The sequence below is a fragment of the Sesamum indicum genome, linkage group LG10 (assembly GCF_026168435.1).
Source record: "Sesamum indicum cultivar Baizhima isolate 11 linkage group LG10, ASM2616843v1, whole genome shotgun sequence".
NCBI classification, from domain to species: domain Eukaryota; kingdom Viridiplantae; phylum Streptophyta; class Magnoliopsida; order Lamiales; family Pedaliaceae; genus Sesamum; species Sesamum indicum.
In genome coordinates, this window is record NC_142666.1 from 13,552,791 (window position 1) to 13,568,813 (window position 16,023).

Consider the following 16,023-nt stretch of genomic DNA (forward strand, 5'->3'; position numbering starts at 1 on the left):
CCCCTCCTCACCACCTACCAACCATTCGCAGATTGTGAATTATTGGTATCCAATACCAAGAGTAGAATGGTACTGAACTAAGATTTTACCTTTAGGAGAGGAGCTTAGGATACTCCTTCTTAATGGCCCTTCTCTAGGCAATAGATGCAAACATCATTCGGAATCCTTGACTGACGAACCCTCTTCCTCTTTCCTTTACCCCCACCTAGCGATGTAACAGGAGCACTCGAAGTGCTAGCAGCAGTAGAAGACATCTCATCCTTCTTCCTCTTCTCACGTCTAACAACCTTACCCTTCACTTTAAAGGGCAAAACCTCTCCTACTAGTACTGACGGCACAGATTTTCCAATTGCTGCCTCGCATTGGACTAACATATTAATCAACTCATGAAGGTTTTTCTCAAGCTCATTCATGATATAGTTGATAATAAATTAATCAAAAGAGGGAGGTAGTGATTGCAGGGTCACATAAATGTACGTTTCTTCCTTCTTGAAATCAGCGTGGAGGTCAATGAACTTCTCAATTAAGGATAGCATCATCAGTCCATGCTCTCATACGTACGATCCCTCAATCATTCTCGCACGGAAGAATGCCTTTGTCATGACAAATCTAATATGCTGGTTCCATACCGCATAAAGTTCTTTCATGCGGTGCATTATCGACCAGACGTCTTAATACCTCTCGTATTATTTTTGGATCTCGTTACTCACCGGTGTAGTACGATACTGCATACTGATTGTCCTCATTTCATTGAGTAAACTTTTCGAATATCAAACGTTCTCCGGGCAGGAACCCTTTTGGTAAAGTCAAAGGTAGAGACTTATCCTGAACATAAGTTTAGTTCTCGAAATCGAGGACATCCTCACATTTCTCAGCCAATTCGAATAGTTTGTTCCATCAAGTTTATTAGCCTCAGGTATAGAATTAAGTTGATTCACAGAAATCTATAATAAGTAGAAAAATTAGTAGATTATCTTAATATTAGGTTCAAGTCAAGGATATGGACTTGAGTCATTAACCTTCCCACTATTTCTACAAAAGTCCATCACTCTCAAATGGGGTTTTAGAAAAATTTTTTGCCTAGTGGGCTTGAGGTTCACAAGCGATATTTTCCATGCTCCATTTTTACTTTTCACATTGAAATAACCTTGTGGTATCCAATACCATTCTCGACCTACGAGATCCAAAGATATTTTACCTCATTGTTTTCACGTGATTCCGAGGACTCCAACCAAATCACGTTACTAGGTGTTAGACCCGACCCATAAATCGAATCGTAGCGCAGACTATCAGGCCCCAACTCGTGAGATAGGGAAATAGGTGTGTATTCACTTCGTTCACAATAATACTGCAACTTCATTTTAGTCCAAACGTACCATGACTTGTGAGACCACTTATAGGTTAAATCAGGTTCCACACTACATTACTGTTGATGGAATGCATGTAATAACAAACCTTTGTTTATTTTTATTTTTAGTGTCCAATATTTTAACTTCGTCCAACCAAGAGTTATTTATGATTTGACCGAGACATCATCACAATTAATATGTTGCATAATGAATGTATCCAATATATTAAAAGCATTAAATAAAATGCATCGCATGTGAAATAAAAGCCTAGCACGCCCTTGTTGGATGATCACAAGCCCAAACACTTATACGACCACTAAGCCCGCAGTGGATCTATAGTCGGCCTAAGGGTGGGCCTACATTATTAGAAGCTTATTAGCATGATATGGGCCTTGTAACACCTCTTTATTTATTGATCTCCTTTATGGGCTCTGTCCTTTAGTCCTCTTCTCCATGGATATCCGTGAGCCAACCCATGGCCTCCTCCATGGGCCTTCATCTTCTGGGCATGCTCATTACAATTATTACAAAAATAAAAGTAAACATCTCTAACCTACGCTCATTATAACAGAAAAAAAAACCCCAATCAGCAGTTGGTGGAGTACATTAATAGGGAGAAAGCAAACCTTAACAGAATAGGCTAAAAATGAAGATATAACAAATAAGAGGCATACAAGCCCCAAACTCAATAGAAAATAAAACCATCCACAAGGTCCAGTGGCTTCATGATCATCATGTTAACCTAATTAATAGAAATAAGCATGAAATATTCTAAATAATCATGCACCAATGATAATGTAAACCATTGATTACAAACAATTATTTCTAATATCATAAATTAATTACATATCCAATCCAATTATATGAACAATAATGTTACTTAATTATGGACATAAGTGCAATCCATGCAATAACTTAATTCCTGTTTGAAAATCCATTCAAATTAATTTTAATGATTTAATTTTGAGAAATATCAAATCTCAACCAAAAATTAGATTCACCTAAATGAATTATTTTAGGAAAATATGCAGAAAAATAAAAAAAAATTAAATTCTGAAATAAACAGAAAAAATCGGTCAAGCCAGCTGGCAGCAAGGCACGGGAGCGCGCCAGCACCGCTGCTTGCCGTACACACGTCCCAGGCGTCGAAAACGCACAACAACGCGCAACATGCTGCGCGCGGCAGGTAGGCGCGCCTGCTACCCGGCCGGCAGGCAGCGACACCGTGTTGCCATTTTTGCGATTTTTTTCTAAAACTTTCATTTTTTTTCAACAATTCCAGAAATAAACAAGAAATAGTTAGATCCAAAACTTCCAAATAGTAAAATCCTCATGTCCAAAATTATATGCAAAATTAAGACATACAAAACCGTAAATCTAGATATGTAATTAAAATAAAAGAATCATGCTTTCAAAGCTGATTCAAAAACATGTAAGCATGCTGAAATATGCAATATACGTTAGATTCTAGGCTTGGACATTGAGCCGGGCTTTGATACCACTTGAAGGGAGTGGATCAGGTTGGGAAGTACGACAAAAGTGCGTAAAATTAAAAAATATGATAAATCAAACAATGAATCCCGATCAAGGGTTGTACTCTTGATCTTTTTCTGGGCGTTCGGTGTATAAAATAAACACATAGGCCATTAAAAAATACAAGAAATAGAATAAGCATAAATGTAAAAGGATTTACCCTATTGTCATTCTTGTTCGGGTACGAGGCTTGTCTCCTTTCCGTTTTCGTTTCCGAATCTGTCCACGACGAAATCTCAATTTAGAAACCCTCCCAAGAATGACACACACTACAAAAAAAGGCAGAATATTAGGACGGTCATCCTAACTATTCCAAAATCCATCCCATCTTGGAACGGGCTTTAGAACACATCAGGAACGGATATTGAAACATGACGTCATGTTCAATATTTTTTTTGCGTTATAAATTTAGAACGGTCATACCGTTCCAAGTTGAGTTTCAGAAAAATGGTTACTAACTTCGATCCAACAACCGTTCCAAAATAGTAACGGTAAATAGTTGGAACCTGTTTGGAACATTATATTAGAATTAGGAACAGTCATAACCTAATCATTCCTATATCTATGGCAATGGATGTCCCAAAATGACTGTTCGAAAATGTATTCCAAAATGAGGTACAATTTGTAAAGATTTAGTACACCCTTAATCAAATATGCGAAAAACCGTTCCAGATTATGAATTTTATTTAAGAAGCTATGTATTTCTAAAATTGTTCCAAAATTCGGTACAAATTCGAACGATTGTTTTAAATTATTTTTTAGGTGTTACTGAGTCCGTTTCAAATGAAATTCAACGTCTATATTACAACAGCCGGATTGATCGTTCCAAAGACCGTCTCAATTGCAGTCCCAAAGTCTAAATTAACGACTACTTTTGAACGGCTAGATATGTGTTTCTATAACTATTTCAAAGACCGTTTCAAATTTTTCTATATAAATGTGTTCCTCTCTTTCCATTTAATCTTACTATCTTCTTCCATTCTTCTTATTTTCTCTCTATTTCCTCAATCTCTCTTAAATTTTTTTAATCTCTCACTATCTCACTAATATTTTTCTACTCTTGTTTGTCAATCTATCTCAAATTTTCGTTGATATTTAGAGTTACTTTAATCAGATAACTATTTTAATCCTTTATTTGTCAATTAATTTTATTTATTGTAATTTTATAAATTAAATTTAATGTTATAATAATATATATGTATATATATGTGTTTGTGTGTGCAGAGGTCATCATCATGTTAAGATAGTTGAGGAGATGGATGTATGAGAAAAACCTTCCGAATAGGGCAGGTCTTACTCTGGAGTTTTAGGATGGTGTTGCCATATTTATAGAATGGGCCAAGTTTCAACATGCATATATGGACGGTAAAAAAATTAAGTGTCCTTCTCTTAGCGCAAAAATGAAGATTCTGAAACCATGGACGACGTAAATTTCGACCTATTTATGAAATATTTTATGCCGAAGTATTATAATTGGACTTCAAATCGCAAGGAGCGGGTGTAGGAGTATTTTGAGACCGTCACGGTGGCCTCGTTGCGGGAGGAGCAAACTCTCATTTCTCATGTTATGCAGGATACGAGTACACTTTGGGGTGATGCAACGCTGATGGATTGGCCGCAAAAGTTGGTCTTTGATGTCACTAGGCCGACCGTGTAGACTTCTAATTATAGCAAGGATGGTATGCCTGATGATGGTAAGAGGTCATGTCCTACTGATGCAGGGCCTAGTTCATATTCCAATAGAGGCCCCTAAGGTTATGTATCTGGACTGGCAGATCGATTTCATGATATAGTGCAGGCTGTCGAGCAGCCGTTGTGGAACAGTTGCACCTAATCTCAGTTGGGGCCTATAGCTAAGTTGGTTAATATCAAAGCTGAGCACCATATTGCTCAACATATATCGCAGTGGGCTGATCATATATTGCCGCGCGACCACATCCTGCCCCAGGATTACTGAGAAATTTATAAGAGACTTGGGTTTACCTATTGAGAAAATTGTTGCGTGTAAGAATGGTTGCATTTTGTACTGGAAGGACGACATTGATCTGGACTACTGCAAGTTTTATGGAGAAGCTAGGTACAAGCCAGTCAGAGAGCGAAATTCTAATTGCAAGAAGATACCGTATGCCACTCTTAGGTACCTGTCGATTACCCCTCGCCTCTAGAGGTTGTATGCTTCGGAAGCGACTGCCGTACAAATGACGTGGCATGCCAACCATCAGACGGAGGAGGGATCCATGTGTCATCCGTATGATGCAGAGGCATGGAGGTATTTTGACCGGACATATCGATTTTGCAGTAGAGTTCCGTAATGTTAGATTGGGTTTGTGCACAGATGGGTTCGCACCAAACGGGCAGTATGATCGTACGTACTTGTGTTGGCCCGTTATACTTACACCATACAATCTGCCCTCGAAAATGTGCATGAGTTCTGAGTATATGTTCCTGACAATGGTGATCCTTGGTTTTTTCTATCCGAAACGTCTCATCGATGTTTACTTGGAGCCGATGATCGAGGAGTTGTAGAATTTGTAGTATGTGGGTGTACTGACGCGTAACAGTGCTAAGAACAAGACATTCCCAATGCAAGCCGCGTTGATGTGGACTGTGAACGACCTGCCGCTTATAGGATGGCGTCTGGATAGAGTTTCGCTGGTATTATGGGGTGTTCAGTTTGTGTGGAAGACACACATGCATTCTACCTACAGAATGGTAGAAAGGCATGCTACTTTGACTGCCACAGACAGTTTCTCCCCACAGATCATCTATACCATAAGAACAAGAAAGCATTAACTAAGAACCGAGTAGAAAAGAAGGTTGCATGGCAAAGATTGATGGGAAAACAAATCCGCGAATGAATTGAAGAGTTTAGTCCTATGGTTGAAGTCTCGTTGTCACTCCCGTATGGGTACGATAGCGAGTATAAGTGGACAAAAAAAAGCATCTTTTGGGACTCAAGTACTGTTGATGAGTATCGAAGTCACCAAAAATAATTCCTACTACACTTGTGAAAGTGGGAGTAGGGTCGATCCACAGAGATTAACTTTAAGTTGATTTCTTTGAGAAAAATAGAAAATAATGGGGGAAGATTGATGATAAAAAGAAGTGATTGAAAACTAAATAAATAATTAAAAATACCTGATGAGGATATAAGAGGGAGATTTTCCGGTTAAGGCTAGGATTATGCTTGATTCTTGTGAGTTGATCATTGATGCAAGAATAACACATGTATGGACAAATAAACCAGTTATGGTTGTTGGTACGACCTAAAAACCTCACCTTTTCTTACCTTTTCGTTAGCCAAGGTACGACCGTTGGCTAGATCCCTAATTAACAGACAACCCTGGAAATGTCCACAAGATTTAATCTGTTAACAACATTAAGAATTAGAAAGGCGTGATTCTAATCAACAAACGCCTACAAGGATAATTCGTTTAAACTAGATGATGCATTCCCCATAACATAACTAATTACTGTGACACAATTAATCACGCTACGTTGCTACTAAGCATTGAACTAAATAAACAATTACACGGATTTATAAAGTCCAATTAGCTACGCAAACCTTCTTGATAATGAACAACCGGCCGAATCATTCATAAATCAGACGTTTGTAATTAAAGCACAGAGAATAGCATGAATATTCGTTTAACAAGTGTAGAGCACAGATTAGATCTCACAACATGATGGGAATCAAGTAATCACCATACCTTAACCAGAAAATAAGGAATTTAGCCGGACATATTAATGGAAGAACACACTAGAAAGTGGAATTCCATTGACTCCGGTAGTAAAATAAAAATAAAGAGAAAAGACGAACAAAGAATTCTATAGAGTTCTAGTCAATAACCGAATCCCTCCAACTGAAGAGATTCCCCCTATTTATAATAAAATTCTCCTACGAATCTAGACGTGGGGGGGGGGGGAGATAGATACGTGATAAACTCTAAAAAGGTAAATAAATTACAAGAGATAAGCTTTAAGGTGATCCTTTCTAAACTTAAATACTTCATTCCTTTATCTGTTGCGGAAATCGCTCGTGCTTATCGTTATCCCGAGTTGACCACACCACTAAGCGTGGGCACGCTTTGTCAATTCTGCAGAAATTTCCTTGTAATCTTCCTTTTTTTTGCTGAATATGCAATAAAATCACATAATTAGGAATGTTTTGGCTTAAAAAGAAAGTTTAAATCGCTATAAAATGATGATAATTGCAGAGTTATCAAATACCCCCACACTTAGCTATTTGCTTGTCCTCAAGCAAAATCATGATGCATTCAAAAATTCCCTCCAAATCTTGAACTACTCAAGGAAATTTGTAATCATGTGCAAAGTAAATGACATACTTTACGAAAAAGATAATTCAACACGTATCGAACAAGTTTTCATGTGATGACCATTATCAAAACCAATCGGATAAAAACTAGTGGACTATTTTCGCTCCGGTTTCCATTCTCTCAAGTGTATATATGGCTCAAGTGTATCTCTCGACACTTACTACGACAATGCTTCACCATAGGCTTGCCTATACATCACATCTCCACCACTTTTTGAAATATGCACATATATGGATCAAAAGGTCTTTAATTTTGGTTGTAATGGGGCTTTGGTTTGGGGTAGGATAAAAGGATAATGAGGTTAAATTCCAAGAAACTAATTAGAGAACCAAAAAATTTGAGTGAACAATAATTCGAAGCTCTCAAAGTTTACTCATCTCCCTTCAAGATCTTTCGACAATTCCTTGAACTATGCCTTTTTTATTCCTTTTGGAGAGTTCATACATTTTTTTTTCTTCTCTTTTTTTTTTCTTTTCTCCTTTTTCTTTTTTTTTCTTTTTCTTTTTCTCCTCTCCAATTTTTTGTGATAGGCATAGATCAGGAAAATTGATGTCGGTTCCCACAAAGTGAAGAAGAACATAATTTTGGAACCCCCACAGTCATTTTGAGATACATCTTTTAAGCATGTAAATCACAAAGGTTTTGAAAATCTCCCATTTTGAGAACTTGTTCTTTTGAACATAAACCCATATCCGTTGATGCTCTAATAGTTCTTAGAGGGATCAAAATCAAGATTTTAAACAAACGACGAGATAGGATCGTATATGATGGGTTATTCAATAAAATAGGTCGAAAGGCTCAAAGGGGTTCTCTAAAGTTAAAATGTGTTGGGTGGTTAAAGAAGGCCGAAAGTGGTCTCTAATGCCTTTATCATATCCAAATAAATGCACATTTTTGTGGCCTCGATGTGGTTCAAGGCAAGTTCTAGGAAGACAAATCCATAGAAGTGTTATTCTCTCAACAAAGAATGATGATTTTTTTTATGGACATATCAAGCTCAAGATCTCACGAGGTATGTTTTAGTCCACTAATCCTACATCAGAAGATTTTAACTCAAGTCATTTTGGTAAAAACAGGCTTTCAACTAGTGAATATCCTCAAACATAAAACATGTATTCTTTTTACACATAACATCATCAAGCCAAGATAAGTCCAAAATTGAAAGGGTTTTATCATGCCAAATGTTTTTTCAAAACCAAGCAATTTCAACTAAAAATTTCCACAAGACTCAATCTTCAGAAGTCAAGAAAATTAAGCACAAAAATATCTTTTCAAGTGGTTTTAACAATCAACAAGAGCAACAACTATTTTCAACACGCAACCAACAACACCCAATTCATGAAATATGCTCAACAATAATACCCCCACACTTAAAATCCACATTGCCCTCAATGTGGACTATAACATGCATTTCAAGAAAAAATTAAAAGGAGAGAGTTAAAGGAAGCGTCCCTGAGTGCAAGTTGTGAAAAGGTCATGGTGTGGGTGGTTGCCTTGGTGTCAGCCCGAAGTGTTCAAATTTCCGGTGAGCGATGACGGCAAACGACGACGGGGAGCTTTTCCTGTGAGATGGCTTTGTTGAAAGAGATGAAGAGTTCTTGGCGGATTTGAAGTTGCTGTGGATCTGTGGATGAGCTGAGAAAGATAAAAAGAAAATATCGGCCAAAGATTTTGAAATGTGATGGAAAGATTTGACTGATTTTCTTATTTCTTTTGATTTTCGAATTTTTGAATTTTTTTTCTAAATAAATAAAAATAACTAAAAAAATAAATAAATGAAGGAAAATGAAAGTGAATAACAGCCTACGAAGTGCGACTAAGCGTGGGCACGCTTAGTGGAAGCTCCAAATCTATTTTGGTGAAGTGAGTTAAAACAGTTTTGAAAGATCGACTAAGCGTGGGCACGCTTAGTGGAAGCTCCAAATCTGTTTTGGTGAAGTGAGTTAAAACAGTTTTGAAAGATCAGATAAGCGTGGGTACGCTTAGTGGAAGCTCCAAATCTGTTTTGGTGAAGTGAGTTGAAACAGTTTTGAAGGGTCGACTAAGCGTGGGCCTGCTTAGTGGAAGCTCCAAATCTGTCCAATTTAGCCATCCAAACATATTTGAATAAAATTTGCAAAAACTAAAATTAAGAAAGGGGAAAGGAAAGGATAGAAATTTCATGGGTTGCCTCCCACGCAGCGCTTTTCTTTAACGTCTTTGACTAGACGGACAGAAGTTCGTTTAGGTGAACGCGGGATCCACAAGTTGAATTTTCTCAATTGTTGGTGTTTGAAAATCCTTGTAGAAAGGCTTGAGCCGATGTCCATTCACCTTGAATACCTTTTGAGTCGTGGGACTCTTGATTTCGACTACACCATAGGGGAAAATATTAGTAACAATAAAAGGTCCAATCCAACGAGAACGCAACTTACCCGGGAATAACCTGAGCTTAGAATGAAAGAGGAGAACTTTTTGCCCGACAACGAACTCTTTCCGAGATATGGTGCTATAATGGAATGCTTTTGCTTTTTCCTCGTACATTTTTGAATTCTCATAAGCATCATTCCGTAACTTTTCGAGCTCTTGTATTTGCAACTTCCTTTGCCCTCCCGCTTCGTCCATTGACGAGTTGAATTGCTTGATCCGCCAATATGCCCTATGCTCAAGTTCGACAGGGAGGTGACAAGATTTACCATAAACCAAACGATATGGGGACATACCTATGGGTGTTTTGTACGCCGTACGATAAGCCCAGAGTGCGTCATCCAAGCGTGTACTCCAATCTTTTCGGTTAGGATTCATCGTTTTTTTTAGTATGGATTTGATCTCTCGATTGGAGACTTCCGCTTGGCCATTCGTTTGGGGGTGGTGGCCGGTTGAAATTCGATGCGTGATGTTGTATTTCTTGAACAAAGCATCGACCACCTTGTTGCAAAAGTGTGTCCCTCGATCGCTTATAATTGCTCTTGGCATACCAAACCTAGAGAAAATGTTAGCCTTGACAAATTCCACAACAGTTTTAGCATTATCGACTGTAAGTCTGGCCAAAAGAAGATGGGAAGGGGCCCATAAAGTCGATTCCCCACACATCAAATACTTTGCACACAAGTATTGGGGAAAGGGGCATTTGATTATGATGGCCAACATTCCCTACTTTTTGGCAATTTTCACAAGATTTACAAAATAGATATGCATCTTTAAACATATTTGGCCAAAACAAGCCGCATTCTAGCACTTTTCGTGCTGTTCTTTTTGGTCCAAAGTGACCTCCACATGCATATGACTGGCAAAACTCAAGAATAGAGGGTATTTCAGTTTCAGGAACGCACCTTCGAATGATTTGATCCGAACAAAATTTCCATAAGTACGGCTCATCCCACACATAGTGTTTGACATCACTTTTGATCTTATCTTTTCTTGCTTTAGTTAAATCTCGTGGTAAAACACCAATGACTAAGAAATTAACTATATCAGCGTACAATGGGGTGACTCCTTGAATGGCGTGAAGATGTTCGTCTGGGAACTCATCATTTAGAGGTGGAGGGTTTTCGTCGGTTACCAATTGGCTAAGATGGTCAGCTACGAGGTTCTCCGCCCCTTTGTTGTCCTTGATCGTAAGATTAAATTCTTGCAGCAGCAGTATCCATCTTATCAATCGTGGTTTTGCTTCTTTCTTTGACAACAAGTATCTCAACGCTGCATGATCAGAATACACAACAACTTTAGTTCCAAGTAAATAATGGCGAAATTTTTCTAAAGCAAAAACAATAGCCAAAAGTTCTTTTTCCGTTGTTGTGTAATTGCTTTGAGCGCTGTCCAACATCCGTGATGCATAGTATATCACGTAGGGATCTTTTCCAATCTTTTGGCCTAGGACAGCTCCGATGGCGTGATTACTAGCGTCACACATTATCTCAAAAGGATGGTTCCAGTCAGGGGGACGAATCACCAGTGCTAATGTTAGGGAATCCTTTAATTTGTCAAAGGCTTTCATGCAATCTTCATCAAATTCAAAAGTTACGTCTTTCTGCAGCAGCGCACATAGTGGTTGGGCGATTTTCGAGAAGTCCTTTATAAATTGTCGATATAATCCTGCATGTCCAAGGAAAGAACGAATCTCCCGCACACTAGCGGGGTAAGACAAGGATTTTATGACGTCTATTTTACACTTATCTACTTCTATCCCTCTAGAAGACACGATATGCCCTAGAATTAAACCTTGATCTACCATGAAATGACATTTTTCATAATTTAGAACGAGGTTTTTTTCTATGCACCTTTCAAGTACTTTAGTTAATTTTTCCAAACAATCTTCAAATGAGTTTCCGTAGACAGTAAAATCATCCATGAAAACTTCAACAAAGTGTTCAACAAAGTCGGAGAAAATACTAACCATACATCTTTGGAAGGTAGCGGGTGCGTTGCATAGTCCAAAGGGCATTCTTCTATAGGCGAAGGTTCCGAATGGGCATGTGAATGTTGTTTTCTCTTGACCTTCCGACGCCACTGGAATTTGATGGAAACCTGAATATCCATCAAGGCAACAATAATGAGATTGACCGGCTAACCTTTCTAACATTTGATCTATAAATGGAAGTGGAAAATGATCTTTCCTAGTGGCGGCATTAAGCTTTCTATAGTCAATACAAAGTCGCCCCCCATTTTGAACACGCGTGGGTACTAAATTTCCAACAGAATTTTCAACTACAGTAATACCAACTTTCTTAGGTACTACTTGAGTCGGACTTACCCATTCGCTATCAGAGATTGAAAAGATCATACCTGCATCGAGAAGTTTCAAAATCTCTTTTTTGACTACTTCTATCATCAAAGGGTTCAACCGGCGTTGTGCCTCCCATGAAGGTTTTGCGCCTTCCTCTAGAAGTATTCTATGCATGCAAGTCAAAGGACTTAAACCTTTAATGTCGGCAATAGTCCATCCAATGGTTTCTCGAAATTCGTGAAGCACTCGAATCAGTTTTTCCTCCTCAAGATCGGTGAGCTTGCTTGAGATGATCACCGGTAATGTTTTGTTCTCTCCCAAGAATGCGTACTTAAGGTGTTTTGGTAACTCCTTTAATTCCACTGCGGGTGGCTGCAATATAGAGGGAACAATTTTAGCGTGAGAATGTGGTAATTCGATGAAAGCAGCGTTAGTAGGTAAAATTCGTAGGGCTTCCAGTTCAAAAACGGTGTCACCGATGTTTGGGTCTATGATCATTTTTTTCTCCAAAGTTTTTGCCTTCTCCAACGTGAAGCTTTCTTCCAATGCATACTTCACATGGTCCTCGCTACCTATTGCTTTGGAATCCTGCACGAGAGGGTCAAAGATATCTACAAGAAGAGTGGTAGGTAAGTCAGTTGGATACCTCATTGATTCATAGATGTTGAATCTTATGATTTCACCGTCGAATTCCATAGTGAGACTTCCACTGTGCACATCGATTTTTGTTCTAGCTAACTTGAGGAACGGTCTTCCTAGCAGGATAGATGTGGAATTGGGGGAGTCGTCTTCCCTCATATCCAATACGTAAAAATCGACAGGAAATACTAATTCATTTACCTGTACAAGAACATCCTCCAAGACTCCTTCCGGGTAGACTACAGAACGGTCTGCAAGTTAGATGACTACCCCTGTTTCCTTTAAAGGACCAACTTTCAAGGACTCAAAAATGGTTAGAGGGATAACATTTATAGATGCTCCAAGATCGCACATAGCCCTCTTTATTCCAATCATACCAATTTTACAAGGTATAGAGAACGTACTTGGGTCCTTACATTTTGGGGGTAATTTTCGTTGGAGAATTGCAGAGACGTTCTCCCCCATACTTACCCGTTCGTTTCCCTTGAGTTTACCCTTGCTAGTGCACAATTCTTTGAGAAATTTCGCATATCGGGGTCTTTGCTTGATTGCATCGAGTAAAGGGATGTTTACCTCTACTTTGCGGAACGTCTCAAAAATATCTGTTTCTTCCTCTTCCTTCTTTGCTTTGGTGAATCTCTCTAGGAAGGATGGTCTAGTTACCAAAGGCTTCGGATGGTCCGATTCGTGTTCGGCTTGTTCTTGTTGGACCTCAATTTCTTTTTGCGGCTTTCTTTTCACACCGTGCCCACGTTTGGTGTCATCTTCGTTCACATGTTCCTACAATTCTTTTCCACTACGAAGCGTAATAGCACTAGCGTTTTTGTCTAGGGTTAATGACAGATTGAGAAGGTAGCTTACGTTGGGACTCTAGCTTACCAACAAACGTCGCCAGTTGACTGATTTGAGATTCTAGGTTTTGAATGCTCGTCTGGGTTTGTTGTTGTTGTTGCTGGAACTGTTGGAAGCTCGTCTGGGTCTGTTGCTGTTGTTGCTGGAACTGTTGGAAGCTCGCCTGGGTCTGTTGCTGGAATTGTTGTGTGTTGGTCACTAGTGCTTTCATCATGTATTCGAGAGATGTGCTAGGCGTGGGGTTAGGCTGCGGAGGTGGTCTGTATTGCGGTTTTTGAAAGTGTTGGTTACCGTAACTCAGATTCGGGTGATCCCTCCATCCGGGGTTGTATGTGTTGGAGAAAGGTCATATCTTCTCTGTTGTTGTCCGGTGAATCCTCCTACAGCGTCGGCATGTTCGGTAGTTGATTCTTGAAGAGTTGGGCACATGTCGGTAGCGTGCCCCGTTAAAGTGCAGATACCACACGCTTTGACTTGTTGATAATTATCTGCAACAACTTCTTCAACAACAGTTGTGAGTTGATTTAAACGTTCTTCAAGATTACTTACCTTGTTGCTTTTCCTAGGTGGATCATTGTGTCTAACCCCAAATTGTTACGTGTTGGACGCCATAATCGAGATTAGTTTACGCGCCTCGGTGGGGGTTTTGTCGAACAATGCTCCGCCACTTGCCGCATCTATCAATTTTCTATCCATATTTGATAGACCTTCATAGAAATACTGGATCAACAAGTGGTTCGGGATTTGATGATGGGGGAAACTTTCCACTAGTCGATTGAATCTTTCCCAATATTCGAAAAGACTTTCTCCCGCGAATTGTCGAATCCCGCTGATCTCCTTCCGGATCGTTGTGGCTCTTGAGGCAGGGAAATATTTCTCAAGAAACTGCCTCTTGAGATCGTTCCATCTTGTAATGGATCCTGAAGGTAGAAAATATAGCCAATCCTTCGCTTGGTCGGCAAGGGAAATGGGAATGCTCTCAGTTTGACTTATTCTTCGCTTATGCCTTGCGGTCGCATTCCAGAGCATACTACATGGAATTCCTTCAGATGCTTGTGTGGATCTTCACCTGCGAGGCCACGAAAAGTGGGAAGTAAATGAATTAATCCAGATTTCAGTTCAAAATTTACCTCCAAGTCAGGGTACTCAATCCACAGTGGCTGCTGGTTCAGATCGGGCGACGTCATGTCATTGATCGATCTTACAGGAATCAAAGTCATTATCTCTTATTCGAATTCGCTTAGGGATTCCTCAAACTCCAAAGTTATGTCTTCTTCGTCTTCGTATGGGGCGGATGTTTCTTCCGATTGTTGCTTAGTTTCCCGACGAAGTCTTCGTGCGGTCTTTTTGATTTCAGGTTCGTATACCAATTTACCTGTACGAGAAGACCTTGGCATCAATGGTGATAAAAATCAAGTAACTAAAAATAAAGAAATATACTTAAAAAACGCCAATCCCCGGCAACGGCGCCAAAATTTGATGAGTGTCGAAGTCACCAAAAATAATTCCTACTACACTTGTGAAAGTGGGAGTAGGGTCGATCCACAGAGATTGGCTTTAAGTTGATTTCTTTGAGAAAAATAGAAAATAATGGGGGAAGATTGATGATAAAAAGAAGTGATTGAAAACTAAATAAATAATTAAAAATACCTGATGAAGATATAAGAGGGAGATTTTTCGGTTAAGGCTAAGATTATGCTTGATTCTTGTGAGTTGATCATTGAGGCAAGAATAACACATGTATGGACAAATAAACCAGTTATGGTTGTTGGTATGACCTAACAACCTCACCTTTCCTTAACTTTTCGTTAGCCAAGGTATGACCGTTGGCTAGATCCCTAATTAACAGACAACCCTGGGAACGTCCATAAGATTTAATCTGTTAATAACATTAAGAATTAGAAAGGCCTGATTCTAATTAACAAACTCCTACAAGGATAATTCGTTTAAACTAGATCATGCATTCCCCATAACATAACTAATTACTATGACACAATTAATCATGCTACGTTGCTACTAATCATTAAACTAAATAAACAATTACACGGATTTATAAAGTCCAATTAGCTAAGCAAACCTTCTTGATAATGAACAACCGGCCGAATCATTCATAAATCAGACGTTTGTAATTAAAGCACAGAGAATAGCATAAATATTCGTTTAACAAGTGTAGAGCACAGATTAGATCTCACAACATGATGGGAATCAAGCAATCACCATACCTTAACCAGAAAATAAGGAATTTAGCCGGACATGTTAATGGAAGAACGCACTAAAAAGTGGAATTCCATTAATTCCGATTGTAAAATAAAATAAAAGAGAAAGGATGAACAAAAAATTCTATAGAGTTCTAAATAATAACCGACTCCCCTCAAATGAAGAGATCCCCCTATTTATAATAAAAGTCTCCTACGAATCTAGACGTGGGGGGGGGGGATAGATACGTGATAAACTCTAAAAAGGTAAATAAATTACAAGAGATAAGCTTTAAGGAATCCTTTTTAAATTTAAACACTTTATTTCTTTATCTTTTGCGAAAATCGCTCGTGCTTACCCTTATCCCGAATTGACCACTCCACTAAGCGTGGGCACACTTTGTCAATTCTGC

The 16,023-nt window shown here is 38.8% G+C and overlaps 1 pseudogene; it reads right to left on the reverse strand.

Annotated features, from left to right (window-relative positions):
* Nucleotides 1-13,343: 13,343 nt before the first annotated feature.
* Nucleotides 13,344-14,635, reverse strand: LOC148786690 (uncharacterized; annotated as a pseudogene).
* Nucleotides 14,636-16,023: the final 1,388 nt, after the last annotated feature.